Below are 26,397 nucleotides of genomic sequence, written 5' to 3'. Positions count from 1 at the left end.
CTTCTCTGATAAAGTATCTGCTCACGTTCTCTCCCCATTTTTAAGTTGGATTATTTGCCCTTTGATTACTAGGAGGTTGAACTTTCTATAAATGTTAGACATTAGTCTTTTATACAATCTATCATTTTCCTCATATGTAGTTCCCCCACCCCCACCTCCATTTTGGTGAATAGTTTAATGCATATTGTTGTTGTTGTTAGGTGCCATTCAGTTGCCTCCAATTTATAGCGACCCTATGCACCACAGGACGAAACACTAGAGTCCTGTGCCATCCTCACAATTGTTCTCTCACCTGAGCCCACTGATGCAGCCACTGTGTTGATCCATCTCCTAGTGAATCTTCCTCCTTTTCATAGGCCCTCTACTTTACCAAGCATGGGGTCTTTCTCTAGGGACTGGTCTCTCCTGACAATATGTCAAAAATATGAAACACTACTGTGTTAGACCAGGTTGACTAGAGAAAGAAATCCAAAGACACATATGTGTGTGAGAGAGTTTTATATCCAAGAGTTATCATATATTGAGAAAACATCCTAACCAGGTCCAGATCAAGTCCATGTTAGCCCATAAGTCCAACATCATCCAATATGCCCAATTATAATCCATAAATTCTTCTACAGATTGATGTACCACATACAATGATGCTGAAAACAGGAAGATCCCCAGCCAATGGGTGAAAGTATTTTGGAAGTATCTCAGCGCTGGTGTGGCTTTCCATATGGCTCCAGCCAGCTCCACGGCTCTGGCTGCCATCAGCATAGCTTCATGTGGCTTGTCAACCGAATGTGACACAGAGAGAGTTTGTGTCCCACTTCCAGGGAGGAAGAGAAGACTCAGAATCCTCATGAGAAGGTCATGCCCACAAGGAGAGATCAATCTGGCTGTGATCTGGTTGTCAGGTTAGATTCTACCCCTTCATTCTTCTTTCAAGTAGGCATAAAACTGTGTCACCATCAGAACAGTGTCTTGCCATCCTTGTCTCTAAGGAGCATTCTGGCTTTACTTCTTTCAACACAGATAGATTGGTCCTTTCAGAGTCCATGGTACTTTCAATATTGTTCTCCGGCACCACCATTCAGATGCATCGATTCTACCACGATCTTCCTTTTTCAAAGTCCAACTTCCAAGGTGAACACGAGTGTCTAGTTTTTAAGAGGTTCCAGTCATCTAGTTTGTCTTTTGCTTTTTGTGCACTTGTATGTTTGTGCTATACCAAGGAACTCCTACATGTGTCCTTATTTTTCATTAGCTATTATTGTAGTTTTGAATTTTTATATCAAAATTTTTGGATCCATGTTGTTATTTGTATATAGTGTTAGATTCAAACCCTGTTTCATTATTTTCCTGCAAATAGATATTTCGTTTTGCCAATACCATTGGTTAAAGGGACTCTTTTTTTTAAATTTGTGTAACTTTGTCCAAGGTCCTATATCCATAGATGGATAGATGTCCTTCTGGGGTCTCAATTCTGGTCTGTCGTCTATGTTTCTGTAGTTGTACCAGTACCGGGGGTTTTGACTACTATGGCTGTGTACTAAGTTTGAAAATTGAAAATGAGAGTCTCCCTACTCCATTCTTCTTTAGTAGTGATTGTCTTATCGGAATTAATTCTTTAAAATGGAATGAAGAGGAGAAAAGGGCATGCACAATTTAAAGATCTTGATATAGATAGCACTGCTTTTTGCCTTCCAAATAGTTTTTCCAATGGGTATTCCATGAACTACAATGGGACACATGTTTCACCTCATCCTCACCAACACTGGTGTTTGATAGAGTTAATATTATTTTAATCTTTATCTTCTACGTCATTTGCATTTTCCCAATTATTGTACTAGTGGAACGATAGTGTGCATGGCCTGATTTCCTTTTGTTTTTTAAAGTTACCTCTGAGATATAGGCACAAACCTATATACGGCAAAGCCTTAGTTGGATGTGACAGAGTAAAAATTATAGGCATCCTCTGTAGATAGCCACCCACAGGAAGAATCCACATATCCACGGAGCTTTCATAATGCTGTTCTTGCTAGGAAATAGCACTTAGAAAACAGGTTCAGCAGTGTATTAAGTGAGTCAACTGTAGACTCACATTTTGTAGAACAAAGAGACCCCAAATCAAAGCCTTTCTTTCAAGTTGGTTCCAACTCATAGCAACTCGATAGGACAGGGTTGACTTGACCAGTATAGTTTCCAATGTTGTAATCTATGAAATAAGACTGCCACATTTTTCTCCAACAGCGACACTGCTGGATTCAGAATTGCCCACCTTTAGATTAGTAGTCATTCTCAAAATGTGGTCTGTGGACAGCCTTGTAACAGCATTACAACAGCATTGTAAGATTATGTCATCAATGCAAAATATCTGAGGTTGGAGCCCAGAATCTGACTTTGTTTTAGAAAATGCTCCAAATAAAAATGGAATAAATTATGCTGGGAATCCTATGTCATAGATGAGCCCCCAAAACATTTTCTAAGTGAAAGAAATCATATACAAGAGACCAAATAAATGATTCCATTTATTTGACTACATCTGTGGAAATACATGGTAGAAAAATTCATTAGTCAGACAAAAGCAAGAGAGATGCTGCGGAATAGACCATCAATAGTTCACATGCTAGTTCAAAGTGAAGCTAAAAAATGAAAATATAATCCACAATATCGAAAGTGTAACCTGGATTATATCTCACCTGAATTCTGAGTGCATCCTCAAGAATGGACTTAATTGAACACTAATGATTGACTAGCACATGAGTGTGGGATGACATTAAGAACATCATATGAGGCGGGGGAAGGTCATTAAAAAAAAGGAAAACAACTAAAGACCAACATAGACGGCAACAGAAACTTTGAAACATGTTCTTAAATGTAGAGTAGCTAAAGCGAACCGAAGAAATGTAAGCTAGCTGAACAAAAGATTTCAAAGTTTGGCTCCAAAACACAAAGCAAAATCTTATAATTGTGATGAAGTGAAACATCTTAATATGACTCTTCTATCCATGTCTCTGTAAGTCTCACAAATTATTGGGTGGGACTATGAAAAGAGAGCACGTGAAGCACTGGCAGACAGGAGTGGTCAACTGTGCCATTCCCTTGGCTTTAAGAATGAGATATTTTTGAAGCAAGAACAGAGATCATTCCCTGGGCCATTAAAGAAGAAAAGCCACCAGTGGGGCATGTTAATGATCCCTACCTGAAATAGCGGAAACACCAGAGCCCAAGCCCAGCTGAGACCAGATTCCAAAGACAAAGAGACCATGAGACGGAGCAGAGAAGCTGGGCCAAACCTATGAGGCTGTGTAGCAGAGCAGTGGACAGGCTTCTTGGCCAATAGGCAAAGGTAGAGGTCTAGGGATGTGGCCGATAGGTTGCCAACCAGAGAGAGATTTGGTTGTTGGCTGAAGAGATGTACTTCTGTGGAAAAGCCAGTGACTGTATCCTTACTGGTTAGTGATCATGACTTGTGGTAACCTGTGAACTTTCCTAATGACACCCCCCCACACCCATACCTGAGAATCTGTCTGTGAATTCTGTGTGACTGGTACAATGGATTATTGCATCTAGCAGACAAAGTGTCATGGGAGGAATGATTTGTGTCATGGGAGAAATGGTAGACTAAACAAAGACAGAGCATGGAGTTAGGTCTGACGTCTGCCTCGTAGATCTAAGCCTTGGACTGATTTGAAGATGGATTCTTCTTCTCCTTTATGTAAAATGCCAGAAGCTGCCTCCGCACTGTTTTTCCAGTAATGAAATATGCAAATATTTGGATTAGAAAATCAGAAGGGAGGAACAGTCAACACTTCTCAATAAACTGGGGGGAAAAATCAAGCCTCAAGTTGAAATATTAAAAGATCATTGGGAAAACATTAAATAATTTAGTAAACATAGAACTATGATAGAAGAAATGCATATCCACTCTACCAAAAAGGATTGGTCAACATGCAAGCATTTCAAGAGGTAGCATGTGATGAAGAACTGATGGTATGCAAGGAAGAACTCCAAGCAGCATTGAAGGCATTGGTGAAACATAAGGCTCCAAGAATTGACAAAATATTATTTGAGATTTTCAAACAGACAGATGCAACGCCAGAAGTGCTCGTTTTTCTATACCAAGAAATTTGGAAGACAGTTTCCTGGCCAACCAACTAGTTTCATGCCCATTCCAAAGAAAAACAATCCAAAAGAATGTGTACATTATCCAACAATATTTTTAACATTACACCAAATAAAATTTTGCTGAAGGTAATTCCAATTGATCGCTCAGCACACAGACAAGGGACTGCTAGAAATTGAGGCAATGGAATGGAAGGGCGGAGGAATGGAAGGGCGGAGGAGGAATGGAAGGGCGGAGACCATTGCTGATGTCAGCTGGGTCTTGAGTGAAAGTAGAGAGTACCATAAGAGGTTTATCTGTGTTTTATTTACTGTGCAAAGACACTCAACTGTGTGGATAATAATAAAATGTAAATGACATGCTGCATCATGGAAGTTCCAGAACACTGAATTGTGCTCGCGTAGAATTTATCGAAAGACCAAGAGGCGATATTTAGAATATAAGAAATGAATACGGAGTGGTGCAAGATCAAAAACGTGTGCCTCTGATTTGTGCTTTTTAATCATATTTATTCAATCGTACACAGAATGAAGAGTCCAGGAAGTTGGACCATATGAAGAACTTGGCAACAGAATTTGAGGAATACTCATTAACAACCTGAAAGGCAGATAACACAACCTTGCTTCCTGAAAGCAAAGAGGATTTAAAGCACTTGATGATAAGGTAGACTTGAAGCACTTAACATGACTACAATGATTGTAAGGATGGTGCAGATTGGGAGAGTGTTTAATTCCATTTTGCTCACTGTGAATCTGAATTGAGTCTCTGGTACCCCAAAACAACCAAAGTGCCCAAAGAAGGAAAATCCACAGAGACAGAACTTAGATTTATGGGAGTGGGAGTGTGGATTAACCATAAGCGTGTATCAGGGAATTATTCATGGAGGCTGACAGAAGTTCTAAAGTGAGTTATTGTGCCGCTTGATAAAGTTACTAAAAATCACTGAATTACATGCTTGAAATAGGTATATTTTATGATATGTAAAATGAAGTGTTGTTTTTTTTTTTACTCCAAGCTTTTCAAGTGATTCTGACATTTACAATATGAGATAAGGTATATTGACCTAGATTCAGTGTTTCCAACACTGAGTGAAGATAAATATCACCTGGAGTATTGAGTTTAAAAAAAAAGAGAAAGATTTTGGGGCCCCAATTTGAACCACTGAATTATGATTTCTATTGCATGGACATGATGCTTCTTATCAATCCTTGGGCATTGTTTGGGAACCACTGAAGAGAACTTAAAAGTGTGGGGTTTTTTTTCTTTCTAATTTGGCTACACAATGTTATCCTATGGAGTAATATTAAAAACAAAGCAAAACCATAAAGATTCCAATTTATTTGAATTCTTTGGGGCATTGGGATTATAAAAACCCGAGCTGATGATTTTAATATACAGTTGAGTTGGGGACTATGACTAACGGTGAGTAGTTCCCAGTGGATTGATGTTCAGAATCACTGGGGCCTTCTAAAAAGTGTTCTAGACCCCTCTCAGACCAACTAATTCAGGTTACCTCATAGTGGGATCAGGATATGATGGGGAGCCTATATTGGGTTTCCCAGGCTATAGAGCTTTACAAGAATATACAGCCTCATCTTTCTCCTAAGGAGCAGCCTATAGGTTTGTGATAGTTAAGGTTTATTGTGCCAATCTGCCCAATAAACACCTTTGGGATTAATTGAAGGGTGGGAACATAAATGGCTCGGTGAGCCTCGCCTTTCTAGTTCTCTGGACCCTTGTTCTCTGATGGTCCGGCCAGTTGTGACTGCCTTAGCTAGTTCTCTGCCTCGGCTGGCAAGACTCACTTCCTGCAAGACATCTCTGAGGAGAAGCCACATGGACCAACCTCGATGCAGCCCTGGGTGCTGGAGAAGCTAAGTGGAGCCCCTGCCAGTGCTGAGATGCTTACACGCTCACTCATTCAACTTTCCTCCTGCAGTTGGCATCATTGCATGTGTTTTCTGAGTTTGAAGAGGACTTTGTAGATCGATGCTGGACATATGGGCTGATGTCGGACTTATGGGCTTGGACTGGTCTGGGTTGGGATGCTTAATGTATAATCATTCTTGATATAAAAGCTTCTCTTAGAAAATATAAGTGTTTATGAATTTGTTTCTCTCATCTACCCAGACTAACACAGGATTGGAACCACCACCTTGCAGTCATTTCAATGTTTAATAGACAGTGCCACCAAGTTAGACCTGCAGTTATCCTCACACACATTGCTGTCAAGTCTGTTTCAACTCAAAGTAAACCTATAGAACAATGTAAGATTGTTCCTTAGGGGGTTCAAGCTTGTCCGTCTTTACAGAAGCAGATCGCCTATCATTCTACCATGGAGTGAGTAGCTGGTGAGCTCACACCAGTGCCCTTTTGGTAACTAGCTGAATTCTTGAACTACAGTGCCCCCAGGACTTCACAACTTTTGTGGGAAATGGAGCAAAAAGGTAATGTGGTTTTTTTCTCATTAGGCAACAATGAATGACTAGATGCATGCGTTATACGACTCGTGGCGGCTTCGTAAAACTGGAAGCCCTAAGTAGGGGTTATTTGCAAGATCAGAGCATTCTCTCACAGGTGAGCTGGTCTGGCAATATGTTGATCCATGAATTCAGCAGGGACTATCCAGCCCTTGTTTCTGCAAAGCAAAGGGGGTGTGTGAATCTCATCCTCAAGGTCCACAATGGCTGCTAGCATTCCAGCGTTCGCATCCATTTTTCAGGGAATATGATGGAGGAAAAGTACAGGCACATTTTCTTCCTTCCAAGACAAGTTTTTAGCTATCTGACTCATAGACATCCTTTTCTAGCTTCTTTGGACAGAATTTTGTTACATGGCCACTCATTTCTACAGGCAGGTTAGGAAATGAAATGTGGTCATTTATTTGTCTAGTTCTGTGTCTAATAAGACATTAGGGTTCATATACTAGAGGAGAAAAGGGGACAACTAGCAGATTCAGTGATACTAATGTGCCAGGCAGGTAATATTCTTTCCATAATCTAAATGAAGCAGTGTTGCTAGAAAAAAATACAGAATATCTAGATAAATTTGAATTTCAAATAAACAATGAAGATTTTCCCAGTATAATTATGGTCCAGCTACTGCATGGGTCACATTTTTGCTAAAAACTTCATGTGTATCTGAAATTCAAATTTAACCGGACATCCACATTGTCATTTGCTGATTCTGACAACTCTAAACTGAAATTTAGGGAGCCACATAAGTTTAAGAAGCCTGGTGGTGCTGTCTGGTAAGCTTTGGATTGTAAGCTGCAAGATCCCCAGTTCAAATCCATCAGTTGCTCCCAAGGAGAAAGGTGAGGCTGTCTGCCCTCGTACAGATTGACAGCCTTGGAAATGCTTCGAAGGGTGGCCGAGTCCGTTCAGTGGCAGTGGGTTTGGCTATGGGTTACTAGAGGTTAGAGAGACTGTTTCTAAATTTCAGAGACCAAGTTGAACCTAGATCTACTTGACTTCAGGGGCTGTGCTCTTATATTCTTCCAGTACTTCGTAGCTTCCAGAATACACACCGCCTCCTGAACGCTTTGTATTTGTTTTGGTGGGCCCCAACAAGATAACTCTCACTAGCGCTTATTTGATACTATATCATGGTGAGGGGCCATCTAGTTGGTTCCAAACCATAACAACCCTAGGCAAACAGAAGGAAACACTGTCCAATCCAGCACCATCCTCACAATTGTTCCTATGCTTGAGCCCATTGTTGAAGCCACAGTGTCCCCCCCCCCGTCTCCTTGAGGGCCTTTGTCCTTTTCACCACCCCTCCATTTTACCACACATGATGTCCTTCTCCAAGGACTAGTCTCTCCAGACAACATGTCCAAAGGGTGTAAGAAAAAGTCTTGTCATACTTGCCTTTAAGGAGCACTCTGAGCTTCTAAGCTTTCTTCCAAGACAGATTTGTTCTCCCCCTTTGGCAGTTCTGGTTCTTTAAAAATTCTTCTCTGGCAACACAATTCAAATACATCCTTATTCAATGTCCACCCTTCACATGCATAAGAGGTAATGGAAAATACCACGGCTTGGGGCAGGTGTGCCTCAGTCCTCAAAGTAACATCTTTGCTTTTCAATCACCTAAAGAGGTCTTGTGTAACAGATTTACCGGATACAAGGAGTCTTTTGATCTCTTCACTCCTGCTTCTGTGAGTATTTATGGTGGATCCAAGCAAGATTTGGTCCAAGACCAAATCCTTCACAGCATCAATATTTTCTCGCTTAATCATCCTGTTGTCATGATAACATCATGGTCTAGTTGAGAGTATTTTGGTCTTCTTGACATTGAGGTCCCGCTAATACTGAAGGCTGCAATCCTTGATCTTCATCAGCAAGTGTTTTAAATTCTCCTCACTTTAAGCAAGCATGGTTATTAAATTATCTGCTTATCGGAAGTAAGTCATCCTCCAAACTGGATGCCACATTCTTCTTCATATAACCTAGCTTCTCTGATTATATGCTCATTGTACAAATGGAATAAGTATAGTCAGGGGATACAACCCTGAACCACACGCTTTCTGATTTTAAGTTTAAGTCATGTAGCATTCCCTTGCTCTGTTCACTCAATTGCTTCTGGATCCAAGTACAACTTCCACATGAACACAATTAAGTGATCGGAATTCCCATTCATCTCAAAAGTATCCATAGTCTGTTAAGCTCCACATAGTCCAATGTCTAGGCATAGTCAAGAAAACACAAGTAGACATCTTTCTGGTATTCTTTCCCAAGATGCACTTGGCATCAGCAAGGATATCCCTTATCCCACATCCTCTTCTGAATCTGGCCTGAACCTCTGGCAGCTCCCTATCAATGTACTCCTGAAACTCTTGTTGGATTATCTTCAGTAAAATTTTACTTGCATGTGTTTTAAATGATATTGTTCTGTAATTTGAGCATTATGTTGAGTCAATTTTCTTTGGAATGGGTACAAATATGAATCTCTTCCAGTCAGTTGACCAGTGGCTATCATTTAAATTTACTAGTGTAGATGAATAAGTACTTTCAGTGCCTCATCAGCTTACTGAAGTATTTCAATTGGTGTTCCATCAATATCTGTCGCTGTGTCTTTGGCTACTGCTTTTCGTGCAGCTTGAACTTCTTCCTTCAGCACCACTGGTTCTTGCCCACATGCTAAAGCCTGAAATGGTTGAATGTGGACTAGTTCTCTTTCTTATAGTGATGGTGTATTCTTTCATTCTTGTTTGGATGCTTCCTAAATCATCAATATTTTGATCATCAATATTTTGATAATCCAATCTTTCAATATTGCAACTCAAACCTTGCATTTTTTTTTCAGTTCTTTTAGTTCTTCCATCACTTGTCTCTTAGTTTTTTGTACTGTGAGAGCTTGTGTGCTGCTGGGATGCTGGGAGATATGTCACCAGTCTTTCAGATGACAGCAGGGCCACCCAAGGTGAGGACTCAGAGGAACTTCCAGACCAAGGACAGACAAGGAGGAAGGAATTGGTTGCCCACTTTAGAAGAAGCAGCTACTGAAAACTTTATGCATGGCATGGAAATGTTGTCAGATACTGAAGGATTAATGAATTTAAGCAAAACAGAGGCTTGGCCGATAAAGTCAGAAAGCACTCAAAAGGTGACTGACGTGGAGTAGCTTTTTCAAAGTAGAGTTGACCATGGTGATGTGAATAGAGTAGAGCCTGTGGGTCTGGAGCCCTTGGGACCTTCGTTTGCTGGTAAGGCACAACTCAAAGGGAGAAAAGACAGCCGCAAAAATCTACTAATAGCCAGAATTTGGTAATATACAAATTACATGAATCTAGGAAAATGGGAAGTCATCAAAATTGAAATGGAATACATAATGATCAATTTCCTAGATGTTAGGTAGCTGAAATGGACTAGTATTGGCCCTTTTGAATCAGAATATGGTTTACTATGCTGATAACAACACAATGAAGAGGAATGTAGCTACATTCATTATTGAAAAGGACATTTCAAGGAAATCAAATCAATACAATGATTATTCAACAACCACGAAAATAACGACTTATTTGAAGAATTCCACCAATTCCTTCATATGGGAATTGATCAGACATGCAATCCAGATGCATTGCTACCTATTGTTTATTGGAATACGAAGTTTTTAAACAAAGAGGAAGAAAAATGGTCTTGGTGATAGAAATGAGGCCAGACAGTGCCTGATAGAATTTTTTAAGAACAACGACTTGGTCATAGTGAATACCTTTTTTAACAACACAAACAGTTGCTATAAATTTGTACTTCTCCAGATGGAATACACAGAAATCAAATTAACATTTTTAGGAAGAGATACTGGAGAAGTTCACTATCAGCTGCTAAAACAACTATAGAACAGGCCATCAATTGTTCATGTATAAGTTCAGGTTAAATCTGAAGAAACTAAACAAGTCCTCGAGAGTCAAAATATGACTTTGAGCCATGGTTCTTAACCTTCCCAATGCCGTGACCCTTCGATACAGTTCCTCATGTTGTGGTGACCCCCCCCCCAAACCATAAAATTATGTTTGTTGTTACTTCATAACTATAATTTTGCTACTGCTATGAATTCGGCAACTCCTGTGAAAGGGTCGTTTGACCCCCCCCCAAAGGGGTCATGACCCACATGTTGAGAACCACTCACCAAGAGTCTATCCCATCTGAATTTTGAGATCGTCTCAAGAACAGTTTTGCTGTGCTGAAGACAAATGGCAGACCTAATTAGCCATGGGAGGACACAAAGAACATATTCATGAAGAAACTAAAAGGTCATTAAAAAAGATAGGAAAGAAAGTAAAGATCAAAATGGATGTCAGAAAAGACTTTAAATCTTGCTCTGAATCTAAGAGCAGTATGATAGTTAGGTTTATTGTGCCAACTAGGCTTCCGTAGGAACATGTGGGTGGAGTTTAATCAAGTTGCAGTTTGGTTGGAGGGCAATGAGATAAATGGCTTTCCAAGGCTGGCCCTCTTGCCTCTTTCTCCGTGGTCAGACTACCATTCTTCTGCCTGAGCTAGTCCATTGCTTCAACCACGTACTGCCCTGTAGTGGGCCAAGCCATCCCGTGGATCCTGTAGCTTTGCAGTGCGAACATCGCTAGAGCTTGAGGTTCCATCAAAGCCTGCTTCACCACGCTTCTTGAGGATCCCGCACTGCCAACCTCTGCAACGCTTCCATTTCTCATCTTCCTGCTGCTGCTACCCCATCCTGCTTGTCTTGCCTGAGAGCAGACTCTGCTATGTGCTTCCTTGACCTTGGACCAGCAGCCCAAATGAGTTGAAGGACCTTTAGTATATTAACTGTTCAAAGAAAGTGAGTTGAATTGATCCCTCTATACTGCTGTGTAGACTAATTAGCTGTTATATTCCTTCTTGCTGTATAAATCTATCTATATTATATATATAATCATAAGTGTCCTGGTTTTATTTTTCTACAGAACCCTGTCTAATACAAGCAGTTAGGGGAAAAAAAGACAAAATGGTGACATCAGACCTGAACAGAAAATTTCAAAGGGCAGCTGCAGAAGACAAAGTAAAATTATTATAACGAGATATGCAAAGACCTAGAGTGCAAAAAAACAAAAGAAAAAATGTTTAGCTTATTTTAAATGGAAAGAACTTGATACTTTACTCTGGGCAAATAATGGAACTCATTTTGAGTTGAAATGTCATTTGCAGAAAAAAAAGGTAAAATAGTTTTAATGATAATAAAATTTCTTACTGTCTAGGATGATTGTGGAGATTAAATGAGTATTCATTAAAAAAATGCTTGGTATCACACAAGGGTTAGCAGGGAGCAAACCTTCCATAAATGTAGTAAAATTGATTTTCCTTTGGTTTACCCCACCATGGCAGACACCTGATGTCATCCCAATCTACCCACTGCAAAGGGTGTGTGCTGTTACAATCCTTACAAAGATATACATATGATTTTAGGTACTATTATGGACAACAAAAATGTAGCCACTGAATAAATTGCTGGAGTATGCAAAGTTTAATTCGTCTTCCAAACATGTCTTCTGAAGACAGCCTGTTGCATCTCTTGGCATCGGTCCCTCTTTTCCTGTAAGGGCTAGTGGGAAAATCCCTCTTTCCTTTACCTTGATTACTCTTGGCAGAAGTTATCAGTCATTTAAAATAACTAGCCTTTGCTTTCATTTATCCTTGTTGATATCATTAGGTGCCATTGAGTCAATGATGACATATGACAGAATATGATTTTTCTGCTCCCTAGCTTTTTCCAGGTCTTTGAAAGCAGGTGGGAGCCTCAGTGGCTTAGTGGGTTTCAGTTGGGCTGTGAACTGAAAGGTCAGCAGTTGGAAACGACGTTCACGTCCTGAGAGAAAGATGATTTTTTTCCTACTCAGAAACTCACAGGTGTAGTTTTACCCTGACCCACAGGATCCTTATGAGTCAGAAAGAACTCAACGACAGTGAGTGGTTTGTTGGTTGGTTGAAACCGTTCGCCTAGTTGCCTAGTGCTGACTTCTTTGTGGAACCCAGCGACTTCACTACTTAACTGTACCTTTTAATTTTCTGTTTCATTCCTAGTATTTTCTCTATTGTTTCATTATCTCTCAGGTCTTGTCCCTAACTTCTAACCTTCATCATTTTTCTATTAATTTCTAATCTTTATCCTTTTCAGATCATTAAGTTTTATTTTTTATCATTTCTAATCAGTGTTCCTTTCTAGTAAAGAAATTCTCTGCAAAGTTTACCATGCACACACAATTTTATAAAAATTCATGCTTGAAATCATACACTTGCTTTTTCTTAGTATCATTTCCCTCACCCACACATATGTATTAATCCTCTCCTTCTGTCTTACCTGTGCTGACATATTTCAGTGTTTTTCTTGGCACTCATATATGATCCTTATGATGGTTAATTTTATGTGTCTGGTTTAGCTCTGGAGCCCAGTTGCTCAAAAACTGGTCTATAGGCTATCAATGAAGTAGTTACATGTGATTAAATCTACTCTCCTTAAGCAAAGCAAGCTATCTTTTATCATGTGCGTGGTCCTTATACAATCAGTTGAAAGCATTAAGAGAAAATTTGGGGTTTGCCTTAGATTGTATTCTGTCTCCCGACTGTACCTAGGTAGTTGAGCAGAACTCCTTCCGCCTATGGATTTTGGGACACAAAACTTTAGGAGTCTCCAGCGTGTTGCCTGACCACAGATCTTGTACTTGCCAGCCCCACAATGTCAAGAGAAGGTTTCTTCAAGTAAGTATCTTTCCGCTTCTCTTTCTTCTCATCTATAAGGTTTTCAGTGGCCGATTCCTCAGAAGTGAACAGCCTTTTCCTTCTTCATAGTCTTTCTTAGTCTAGAAGCTCTGCTGAAACCTGTTCACCTTTGGTGACACTGCTGGTATTTCCAGCATCACAGCAACACACAAGTCACCATAATATGACAAACTAGGCATTAGTGTGTGGAAATTAACATGTACTGGCTATTTAAAATCAGGAAATCATATGGTTAACTAAACCAGCATGATTCAAGAGGAACGGCATTACATTCATCATTAAAAACTCATCATGTTGAAGTACAGTACTATCAGTAATAGGATAATAGTTATCCTCATATGAGGAAATCCAATCGAGACAAATATTATTTCAATTTTTGCACCAGCCATTAAAGCTATTGATGAAGAAATTGAAGAATTCTACCAACATAGTCATTCTGCAACTGACCAAACATGCAATGAAGATGAATTGATAATTTATTGGCGATTGGAAAGCAAAAGTTGAAAACAAAGAGGAAGCATCAATCGTTGGAAAATATGGTCTCAGTGATTGAAATGAAGCTGGAGATCATATTGTTGAATTTGGGGTGACCAGAAACTTATTCATTGCAAATAACTTTTACCAACAACATAAATGGTCACTATACACGAGGAATCCTCTCGATGAAGTACACACAAATCACATTGATTACATCTGTGGAAAGAGATGATGGAGAAGCTAAAACGAGACCAGGACCTGATGGTGAATCAGACTACCAATTGCTCATACTAAAGTTTAAGTGGAAACTGAAGAAACTTGAACAAATCTACAAAGGCCAAAACATAACCTTGAATACATCCCACCTGAATCAAGAACATAATTGCTGCATTGAACATTAATGACAGAAGATCTGACAAGCTGGGAGATGACGTCAGGAACATCATATGTGGAGAAAGCAAAAGGACATTAAAAAGACAGGAAAACAAGATCAACATGGATGTGAGAAAAGACTTTGAGACTTGCTCATTAATGTAGTGTACTGCATATACTCGAGTACAAGCCGAAGCACCTAATTTTACCACAAAAACTGCATTAAAATGTGCTGAAAAACTTGGCTTATACATGAGTAGATACAGTAGCAAAAGCAAATGAAAGAGATGATGAAATAAAAGAGCTGGACAGAAAATTTGAGAAGGCAAGGTAAATATTATAGTGAAATCTGCAAAGACCTAATTAGATGACCAAAATGGAAGAACTAGCTCAGCATATCTTAAACTAAAAAAATTTAAAACTAAAGAAAAAAATCCAATTGAAATATTGACTCTACAAGCAAAATATTGAATGATGCAGGAAGCATCCAAAGAAGATAGAAAGACACAGTCACTGTACCAAAAAGAACTAGTTGATGACTATTTCAGGAGATAATATGTGGTAGTTACCTATTCTGGTGTCAAATTAAGGATTAAGAGTGTAGGGGTGGAGTTTAGGCTGTCAATCTGGAGATAGCCAATGAGACTTCTGTGGACATGGCCGTCTCCTGAGAACTCTGGGAAATCTGGTACTTCCTCCTTGGAGGCAGAAGATCTCTCTCTCTCTCTCTTTCTCTCTCTCTCTCTCCTGTCTCTCTCCTCTTTCTTTCTGCTACCTGCTGGGAGACATTGACGATGACAAGCCACATGGACCCTCTTTCTTTCTGCTACCTGCTGGGAGACATTGACGATGACAAGCCACATAGACGCAGCCAGACCTTGGAAGCCGGGGAAGACACAGAGAGATCCCTGCCAGCGCTGAGATGTCTCCAGACACTGGATCCAAAGATTTTCTACCCACTGGCCTGTGATCTTCTGCATTCGGCATCATTGCATGTGTTTCGTGAGTCTGAAGAGGACTTTATAGATTGATATCAGAAATATGGGCTAATGTCGGATTATGGACTTGATCTGGACTGGGCTGGGATATTTTCTCAATGTTCAATTGCTCTTGTATATAAATCTCTTTCTTATACACACATGTGTGTCCATGGATTTGTTTCTCTAGTCCACCCAGACTAACACATAGTATAAAAGGAAGAACCAATGGCACTGAAAAGAAAGAAGTTCAAGCTGCACTAAAAGCATTAACCAAAAAAAAAAAGGTTCCAGAAATTGATGGCACACCAAATATTTCAGCAACTGATGAAGCACTGGAAGCTTGCTCATCTATGCTAGCAAATTTGGAAGACAGCTATTTGGCCAATTGATAAGAAGATATCAATAGCTGTACCAATTTAAAAGAAAGGTGACCCAATAGAAGTTGAAATTATAGAACAGCATCACTGGTATCATCAGCAAGTAAAATTTTACTGAAGATCATCCAACAGCAGTTGCTTCAGTCCATTGACAGGGAGCTGCCAGAGTTCAGGTCAGATTCTGAAGAAGACATGGAATAAGGGATATCATTGCTGCTGTGAGATGAATCTTGCCTGAAAGTATGGAATGCTAGAAAGATGTTTACTTGTGTTTTATTGACTATGAAAACAACATTTGACTATGTGGATAATAATAAACTATGGGTAGCCATGAGAAGAATAGAAATCCCAGAACACTGTATTGTGCTATGTCAAACCTATACATGGATCGAGAGGCAGTGTGTGTACCGAACAAGTGTGAAAACTGCATGATTTTAAATCAGGAAAGGTGTGGGTCAGGGTATCTTCTGACTACATTCAATTTGTAAGCTGAACGAATAATAAGAGAAGCTAGATTATATGAAGAAGATTGCAGCGCCAAAATTGGAGGAAGGCTTATTAGCAAGCTTAAATATGCAAATGACATACTAACCGTGCTTCCTTAAAGTGAGGAGGACTTGAAGCATTTGCCAAAGAAGATCCGGGATTGCAGCCTTCAATATGGATTACAACTCATGCAATGAAAACTCAAATCCTCACAACTGCATTGATAAATAACACCACGATAAAGGGAGAAAAGGTTGAACATGTCAAGGAGTTTATCTTGCTTGGATCCACCATCAATGCTCATGGGAGCAGCTGTCAGGACATCAAAAGATGGGTTACATTGTATAAATCTGCTGCACAAAACCTTTTTAAAGTATTGACTAGCAAGGATGTTACTTTCAGGGTTAAAGTTGACCTGACTCAAGCCATCCTATTTTCAATGGCCTACAGTGCATATGAAAGTTGGTCATTGAATAAGTTAGATGCAAGACAAAGTTATGCATTTGAATTGTGGTGCCGAAGAAGAATATTGAAAGTGCCATGGACTGCCAAATGAACAAACCAACCAACCTGTCATTGAAGTACATCCAGAATGCTCCATCAAGGAGCAAGGATGATGATACTTTGTCTCACACACTTTGGACATGTTGTCTGGAAAGACCAATTTGTGGAGAAGGACACCATGTTTGTGAAAGTCGAGGGCAGTGAAAAAGAGGAAGTTCCTTGACAAGGACATAAGCATTGTTGGGAGGGTGGTACTGGACCAGGCAGTGTTCCGTTCTGTTGTACATACGGTTGTCATGACTGACTGGAGAGCATCTAACAAGAAAAACTATCCATCCATCCATCTAATGAGTTTCTAACTTTCTATTTCTCCAGAGAACACTAATCCAATCCAATACAAATATCTATCTATGTATCTATGTATCTATGTATCTATATAATGTTAGGATTTTGTTATCATAATTTAACTTAAATGAATTTGTTATATACAATCTTTCACAAATCTTTTTTTTTTTTAAATCGGCAACACCTTGTGGAAATTCTTTCAAATGATCAGTTCTAATTCTTTTTCTATAAGGAATCATATAATATTCCTTGGTATGAACTGGCAAAAATAACTCAAAAAGATGAGGCAGCAATGTTAGGGGGTAATGAGTTTATGTTATGGCAGAGGAGCAACTCAGAAAACCATGATGAAGATGGTTGCATAATTCAAAGAATGCATCAGTGTCACCAAATTGGACTTGGAAGAGTGGTTGAATTGGTACATGCTTTGTTGTGTATATTCTTAGTAGGGTCAGTAAAATAAAATAAAACACATTTAATTTAAAAAAATGCATCTACACAGGGGTACCCAATGCAAACTGATGCACATTTGTTTTGTTTTTTATGTGAGGGGGATAGTTCACTTGGAGTTAGTTCCACCAGGTCAGAGTGTTAATCAGGTGTTCTATTTAGGGGTTCTAAAAAGAATGTAACAGTGTGTGACAGAAAAGGCCTGATTTGTGGCAGACTGAGGACTGGTTTTGCCAACACAACAATCCACCTGCTCAGGCAGCCATCTCAGTGCTCCAGTTTTGGGGAAAAAACAGCATGCCTCTCTTGCCCCACACATCTGACTCATCTGACCTCGATCCGTGAGACTTCTTTGGTTCCCGAGAATGAAGAGGGACATGAAAAAGACAGTGATTTGAAGACATAGATGAGGTGAAGAAAAAAGGAGAGAGGTACAGTCAGTCATCCAAACAGATGCATTTGAAATATATTTCTAAGAATTGAATAGTAGATGACAAATGTATTAAGTGTAATATAAAATACTTTGAAGGTGATAAGGTTGTTCTGTTAAAAAATTAAATACATAGCTTTCAGAGAAAAAAAATCCTATTATTAGGTGGGGGGTAATTTATTGACCTGAAAAGATGCCTGGTTCATACTTTGGAAAATACAATTTGCAAACTCACACATTTTTCTTCTCAAGTCTGAGAAATTAGTAAATGCATACAGCATCAATCCGTTTACAGAGGCGAGTTTTACATCAACGCATCTTGAATGTTATTGTTAGACATTATTTGGAATATGTGTTAAAAATGAATGTAACGAGTCATCCTCTTGGCTTGTTGTATCGAAGCATTTGGTGATGGGCTTGGGAATACGTATTTTTAACTTACTCCCCCTGGAAATGAATTTCTCTTCAAGGATGTAAGAACTACTGTTCTAGTGAGTAAAATTATAGGTTTTTTTCCTTTGTTGCTATATGTCTGTAATGCTTGTAGCTTTCAAAACATCTTTTATTGTTTTGCTACCAGAAGAAATCAGCAATGAATAAAAATATGAAACCCTTTCCACCAAAACAATATTCCATGACACACAAGATCTGGTTTACTCATCCATTTCTCTATTGAGCTTTATTTCTAGTTCGTTACCATTTAGAATAAACAATAGTGCAATAAACACTCCAGGGTTCATGTCCAAGTGTAGTAATACTTTTATTTGTATAAACTACAGATAGCTTGAATTGAAATGTCTGATCAAAGGAAATATGTATAATTAATTTTAATAGATGTTGGCTAAATTGCTTTCTACAAAGGCTATCTCCTTTACATTTCTACCAGACATATGTGAAAGGCTACTTCACAGTTTATGCCTATTGGCAATATTATATTAATATGATTTGAGGAAACTTAACCTATAATCTGATATCCAATGTTTTTATTTCTCTCTCTTTCATATTACTTGAAGAAGTTCTATAACAGGATTTTATTATGATTATTTTTATTGGAATTGTATTAGTAGCAAAGAGTTTGAGTTCTTGTCAAATTTTAGAACAAAATTATGCTGAACTTGCAGAGAGTTCACGGATTTTTTGAATATCTAGGAGTGTGAGTAAAATTTGTACGACTGATTCAAATATATGATGGGAGAGACTCATGAAGGTATTTAGCTCTAAGACTTTCAGATTTTCTACTGTTCTGTGTTTGTTTTGGCAAATTATAGTTATCAAGGAATTTCATCTATATAAAATAACTATTGGCATAAAATTGTTCATAATATGTATCCTTTCAATATTAACAGGTTCTGTAGTAATACCCCATTTTACTCCCAAAACATTTAATTTGTACTTAACAGGATTTATGTCTTTTGTTAATAAGCATGTATTTCATATATTAAATTTTATAAATATTTAAATGAATGAACTTTGGCTTCATTGATTTTTCAGTTGTATGTCTATTTTCTTCTAACTTTTGTGGTCTTATTTTAATTAATTCCTTTCTTTTACCCTTCTTGGTGTTTAATTTGGTATGAGTTTTTATCCCCAAGCTTTATGGAATTAGAAGCTTACATAATTGATTTTCAATTTTTCTTCTTTTATAATATATGCACCTGAATGTATAATTTCCCCTTCAGGTTGTGTTTCAGCTGTACGCCACAAATTTAGATATTTATTATTTTAGGCATTCAGTTTTCAGCTCAAAACACTTTCTAAATTCCATTTGGGTTTTCATTTCTTCCACATGGGTTACATATGGGACTTTTACCTAGGTTTCAGCTAAATAGAGGGTTTTAAATGTTAGTTTTCAGTTATTGAGTTCTAATTTAATTCCATAATTATCAAAGTACATACATTACATAATATTCTTTCTTTGATGTTTGTTGAGAACTGCCTTGTACCCCAGAGGTCAATTTGTTTTGGTGAATGTTCCATGTGCTTTGGCAACACATTGTTGGATGAATTAAATTTGATCTAGGTGGTGAATCATGAGTCGACTCTCTCGTCTCGGTTTTCTTTCTTTCTGTTTTTGTTGTTGCTTTGTTTTCCTTTCCAGTTGTATCATCACTTACCGAGAGGTGTGTGTTTATTTCCCAACAACTCCTGTGGCTCTCTTAACCCTTCTTTGGTTATCACTATTTAATTTGATGAGAATAGCAAGACTCTGTCTCACATACTTTAGACACGTTACCAGGAGGGACCAGGCCCTGGCAATGCACATCATGCTGGTAACGCAGAGGGGCAGGGACAGAGAGGAAGGCCCTCAACAAGACGGATTGACACAGTGGCTGCAACAATGGGCTCAACATAGAGCACTTGTGAAGATGGGACAATGTTTCGTTCTGTTGGACGTAGCGTGGCTATGAGTTGGAACCCGCTCCCGTGCAACTAACAACAGAACCTTAATTTGTATCTTTTAAAAAATTCATTTTATTGGGAGCTGATACAGATACATCATTTCATAGTTCAATCACATCAAGGGGTATCTTTTGAAGCTATGCTCCCCCTAAAATCCAAAAAACTCATTGCCATCGTGAGTCAATGCCAACTCATAGCGACCCTATAGAGCAGAGTAGAGCTATCTTTGTGGGTTTCTGAGATGGCAACTGTTAGCAGGAGTAGAATGCCCCATATATCTCCAGGGAGCAGCTAGTGAGTTTTGTATTTCTCAGCCCACTTTTAAACACTCCTTTCAAATTCAGGAGAGTTATATCTTCCTATTGAATCAACTTTTTATCATATGAACTATTCCTTTTTCTCTCATAACTATTCTTCCCTTAAAGTTTTCTCTTTCTGATATTAAATCTGTTTATCAAGTTGTTAACCCGCTATATGTTTGTGTTCCCTACTTTTTATTCTACTGCTGTTTACTTTTTTGGGATACTTATCAGCTATTTTCATTATTCTATATTATCCGCTCTAATTTATTGTAGTTTGTGTTTGTGTTATTGTCTCTTATTATCAATCTTTTAAAAATTATTTTAAATTTAATTTTTTTGATTTAAATCATTTTATTGGGGGCTTGTACAACTCTTATCACAATCCATACATCCATCCATGTGTCAAGCACATTTGTACATTTGTTATCATCATCATTCTCAAAACAATTGCTTTCCACTTGAGCCCTTGGTATCAACTCCTCATTTCCCCCCTCCCTTTCCATTCCCCCTCCCTCATGAACCCTTGATAATTTATGAATTATTCTTATTTTATCATCTCTTACAATGCCCAGTGTCTCCCTTCACCCACTCTTATGTTGTCCATCCCCAGAGAGAACGTTATATGTAGATCCTTGTAATCGGTTCTCCTTTTCTACCCCACCTTCCCTCCACCCTCCCAGTATCGCCACTCTCACCACTGGTCCTGAGGGGATCATCTGTCCTGAATTCCCTGTGTTTCACTTCCTATCTGCACCAGTATACATTGTGTGGTCTAGCCAGGTTTGTAAGGTAGAATTAGGATCATGATAATTGGGGGTGGTGGAGAACATTTAAGAACTAGAGGAAAGTTGTAGGTTTCATCAATGCTACACTGCACCCTGACTAACTCGCCTTTGCCCCGAGACCCCTCTGCAAAGGGATGTCCAGTTGCCTACCGATGGGATTTGGATCTCCACTCCATACTCCCCCTCATTCCCCTCATTCATGATATGATTTTTTTGTTCTTTGGTGCTTGATACCTGATTCCTTCAACACCTCGTGATCACACAGGCAGGTGTGCTTCTTCCATGTGGATTTTGTTGCTTCTGGGCTAGATGGCCGCTTGTTTATCTTCAAGCCTTTAAGACCCCAGAAGCTATAGCCTGGCACCATCAGCCTTCTTCACCACATTTGCTTATGAACACATTTGTCTTTAGCGTTCAAATGGGGAAGGTGAGCACACAATGATGATTTTTTTTTGTTGTTCTTTGATGTCTGCTCCCTGATCCCTTCAACACCTCGTGATCACATAGGGCGGCGTGCTTCTTCTATGTGGGCTTTGTTACTTCTGAGCTAGATGGCCATTTGTTTAACTTCAAGCCGTTAAGACCCCCAAGTGCTATATGTTTTGATAGTCGGGCACCATCAACATATATTTAGAGGTTTAGTATTAATGTAGCAGATGGTCATTTGGCCTCCACTCAAGTACTCCCTCAATGCAAGAATACTTTGTTCTATTGAACTGACACTCCATGATGCTCCCTTTCCTGACACAATCACGGAAGACAAACATATACATAAGCAAGTATCAATCTTTTGTTGTTTCTCATGTAAGCCACTCTGCCATCATGGTTCCTTTAGGAATTACAAAGTATCTTCTAAACTTACTACTACCTATTTGAAAATAATACATTTAGCATATCAAACACTGAGCTCTCAAAAATCTCTGAACCCAACTACTCTTAAGTCAATGCTAACTCAGAGACCCTTATGGGAGAGGGTAGAACTGCCTCTGTGAGTTTCTGAGTCTGTATTCCGCAAATCACCTGGCAATTTCAAACACCTGACCTTGTGGATCACAGCCAAACAGGTAACAACTAGGGCACCAGAACTCCTTGTTGGAACTTTAGTTTACGTCTATTTATCTCTTTCTTCTGTTTTATATTCTTACCATATATTTCCTTTCAGCACCTATTGTCATTTTAAAAAATCATTGCTACTGTTCGTGATTTAAGGCATCAAGTTAAAACAACAACATCAACAACAAAAAAGCCAGCAACAGAAACAGTAACCCCCGATCCATGTATTCATGCTCTCCAATCCCGTCCATTTCTTCGTCATTCTCACGGTTCCGTCTGAAGTAAATTTTCTTTAATTTGGGAAATTCCTTTTCTTGTCGTATGAATCTCTTAGTCACGAATTCTCTATTTGTGTTTCTCTGGCGAGGTCTTGATCTTTTTTTTTTTTTTGTCTCCCCCCTCCCGCCTCTGCGAGGTCTTGTTCTGGCCTGAAGTTTTGAAGTGTATTTTCTTCAGAATAGAATTCTATGCTGGCAATAATTTTCGTTCAGAACTTTATAGAGGCGGTTCTTTTATTGTCTGACTTCCATGATATCTGTTGATAAGTGAGCTATAATTCTTATTTTGGTTCCTGTGAAAGTCATTTATTTTGTCTGAACTTAAATGTTTTTTTCTCTTCACATCGAAGCACCACTATGATGTTCCTACATGTACTTTGACTTTTATTTGCTTTCTTTTTCTCTTGAATCTATGGAAGGGTGTCTTTCATCATATTTGGAAACCTTCAAACTCTATGTGTCCAGTATATCTTCTCTGACCTGGCTTTCTTTATTTCCTCTTTCCAGTATATGTATGTTAGATGTTTGACCAATGCTCTGCTTGAGTTTCCCTCCCCCTCCCTACCCCCTGTCTGCCTTTTTCTCCTTAAGATTCAGTTTAGATCCTTTATTGTGTTTTGCCTTTGGATTTCCTTATATCATTTTTTTCTGTTAAACTCATTCTATAGGTTCCTAATTATAGATTTTTAGTTGTTCATTCTGTAAATGTCCATTTGATTCTAGTCATTTTTGACTGTGGTTAACATTTTAGATCGACATATATAATGGTGATTAAGAGTTCCCTGTGCATAGGTAGAGTTTGTTGGGTGGTGAACTTTGCCAAAGAGTATTTGAGTAAGTAAGCAGTTAATTCAGCAGACTACTTTCATATGTCAGGATTAGTTGATCTTTTGTTTAGTACTGGTCAATTAATTCCTTTTCTAATTTACTTACTCCTCTTGGAAGCTAGGTGAGAGTAAGTGGCTGTGCTCCCTTCTCACCACATATACATTCTTTTATCCCCTGCTATCCGCACTTTCTATTACTCTGCATGTTGCTGTGCCTGTGCGCAGGAGAACAGCCTCTCTGGCTCAAATTTTTTATATTGTAAAGCCTGCAGCCTAAATGAGAAGAAGGGGTCCCTGACTGCAGGAGATTAATCAAAATTTGGAGAGCCCGATTCAATGAATTCTGTTTCTGTTTCCACACACCTTTAGTTCTTTTGAGGATTTGCAATGCAAAGGGTTGTTTATTTCTCCCTCTCTCATTGGGTTTCTCCTCTGCGGGAACTTGGGTATGGGTTTTCTTGAGTCAACTAACTCAGTTACTAATCATATATTCATTTTCAATTTTGGAAATTTTTGTTTTCATTTCTCTTTGATGTCCACTCCATTCTCAATTTTTAATATTTATGGCTTATGCATTTTCCCATTTATTTATGATCTTTGGAATAAAGTTTCGGAAGACAATAAAAATAAACTATGCTTCAAACCAAACAAACAACTCTGTCTTGCAGGAAATATGGCCAGAATGCACCTTAAAAGCAGCGATGGGAGGAATTCATCTCCTGTATTTCAGACATGCACTCAGGAGAGGCCTGTCCCTGGAGAAGAAGCCGTGCTTGGTAAAGTAGGGGGGCACGGACAAAGACAAAGACCCCCGACAAGATGGACGGACGCAGAGGCTGAAAGAGTGGACTCAAACATCGCAGTTGTGAGACTGGCACAGGATCCGTAGTGTTTTGCCCTTGGTGTACAGGATTGCTATGAGTCTGAAATGACTTGATAGCAACAAATAAAAAGATTCAAACGGAAGATTCCTTTGCATTTTACATTTTAATTAATAATCTTAATTTCTGAAAATTATCAATGATTTCTTTTAACATTTCTTCATTGTATACACATAAAAGTCTGTCTTTTGTATCATTTCTTTTTGTTGGTTTGTTTTGTCTCAATATCACTTCAAAGTATTTTCAGGTCTTGTATGAAATGCCTTATTACCTCAACTGTCTGGAAGTACTGAAGTTATTGCTTGTGCTGATTGATCATTGTTCTGTCACTTAAGGTTCGCTCATTACCTGAAATAGGTTTTAGTTATTTTTCATCAACACTAGGGATTCCTCCTTTGGGAACTGCTTTCTATCAATGACAACGGTGTTTCAGCTGTTTTCTCAGAGTGTGGTGGTGGACAATCGATGGCATGACAGCCACATCTGACCTCCTCTGGGTACAGAAAGAAGACTTATGCAACATTTATCTTCCCAAGAATATTATATATGAGGCATAGATCAGGCCTGCCCCCAACCTCCAATTTTCTTTATTATGACACCTGCCATCTCTCTTAAAACACTCTGTTTCTTGGCTGTGTCCCTTATCCATTGCGCTAACCCCACAGTTTTCCAGACAGTACTCATGATTATGGGGTTTATTAGGGAAGTTAAAAGTTAGAAGTCAGTATCAAAACACATGGTGCTTTGGTCTATAGCACCTCTTCTCAGCCACACCATCAGGCGTGTCTCTCTCTAGTCCTGCACCTATCAGCCACACAGTGCTTTGGCTTTTGCCCTGATCAAACAAGTGTTATAAAACTCCTTTAGCAATGATAAATGCCCAAAGGTCACTTTATACTACATGGTAGTCTCCTGCCCAAAGATTCTCATTTTTACTTGTTCCATGGGTGGGGGATTGGCGGTTCTGTCTTATAGTCTCTGTTTCCGTCCTAACTCTTTCTTCATGAGCTTGCTTCCTGCCATTTCTCTACTCAGCAATCCTGGACAAGTGTGGCCCCTTCTGTGTCCCCGGGATTCTCTGTCTCTGCTTCTGAGATTGCTAACTCTATCCTCAGTGGGCTGGCAAAACTGACCCATCTCTTAGAGTTAGAGGCCTTTACACCTTATTTGTTTGCTCCCACCCTGGTGTTTGGTGAGAGTTACAAAAACTAGAGTCTATAAAATTCACACCATATGACTTTCTCCTGATGGATCTGGGTAAGAGAAGGCGGAAGACAAAGCTGATCGAATTAAATATTCCCATTGTGAATAATTGTGAACAGTTAGTTGTGATTGTAAAAGCTTGGAACTCCAATGTGGGACTGGCCACTTTTGCCATCCTCCTGGGAATAAAAGGAACCATTTGTGCAGTCCACGATGGAGTTCGCTACCACAAAGACTGAAGGACCAGCAGTGGAGCGCATCTTCGGGTCCTGAGATTCCTGTACATTGCACTGTTGTTACCCAGAGGCAGAGAGCTCTCACACCAGGGGAGCCCCAGAAGATGGCGGCAGCAGAACCAAGAGCCAGAGCCCAATACCGAGAAGTAGAGTTTGGGGCTCAGAGACAGTCAAGCTGAGTGCCTTCAGCAGGAGTCTTCCTTGACTAAAGAGGTGCCTCTAGGCAATTCTTCGGGGGAGCTAGAACTAAGACTCTTCAGGCTGAGGCTTCTGATGGAAGACGGGTCTCTGAGACATTGAGCAGCAGCACTAAACAAACTTTAAAACCAGCAGGAAAGAGTCCAATGGTGTGTGCAGCTGAGAAGCAAAGGCTAATTTTTGAACCCATCAGAGACGTGGAAGGTGCTATGGAAAAGACGGTTGGTAAAGGAGAAAAGAGGCCAGTGGTGGTGGAACCACTGCCTCATAGAGATGAGCACGGAACTACTGCGGTGGCTGCGGAGTCTCCTCCTTCACCGTGTATCACAGGAGCTCAGATGTCCCTCCTACACCATTCTTACAAAGAGCAATTTAGTTCAATTTATTGATGACCATTTCTGATGTTATTGGGATGGCAAACACTCGGGTCCCACACGTATGCATATGTGGCACAGATTCGGCAGTTTAG

This window comes from Tenrec ecaudatus, chromosome 6, assembly GCF_050624435.1.
Source record: "Tenrec ecaudatus isolate mTenEca1 chromosome 6, mTenEca1.hap1, whole genome shotgun sequence".
Taxonomy (NCBI): Eukaryota; Metazoa; Chordata; class Mammalia; order Afrosoricida; family Tenrecidae; genus Tenrec; species Tenrec ecaudatus.
This window is presented reverse-complemented; position numbering follows the sequence as displayed.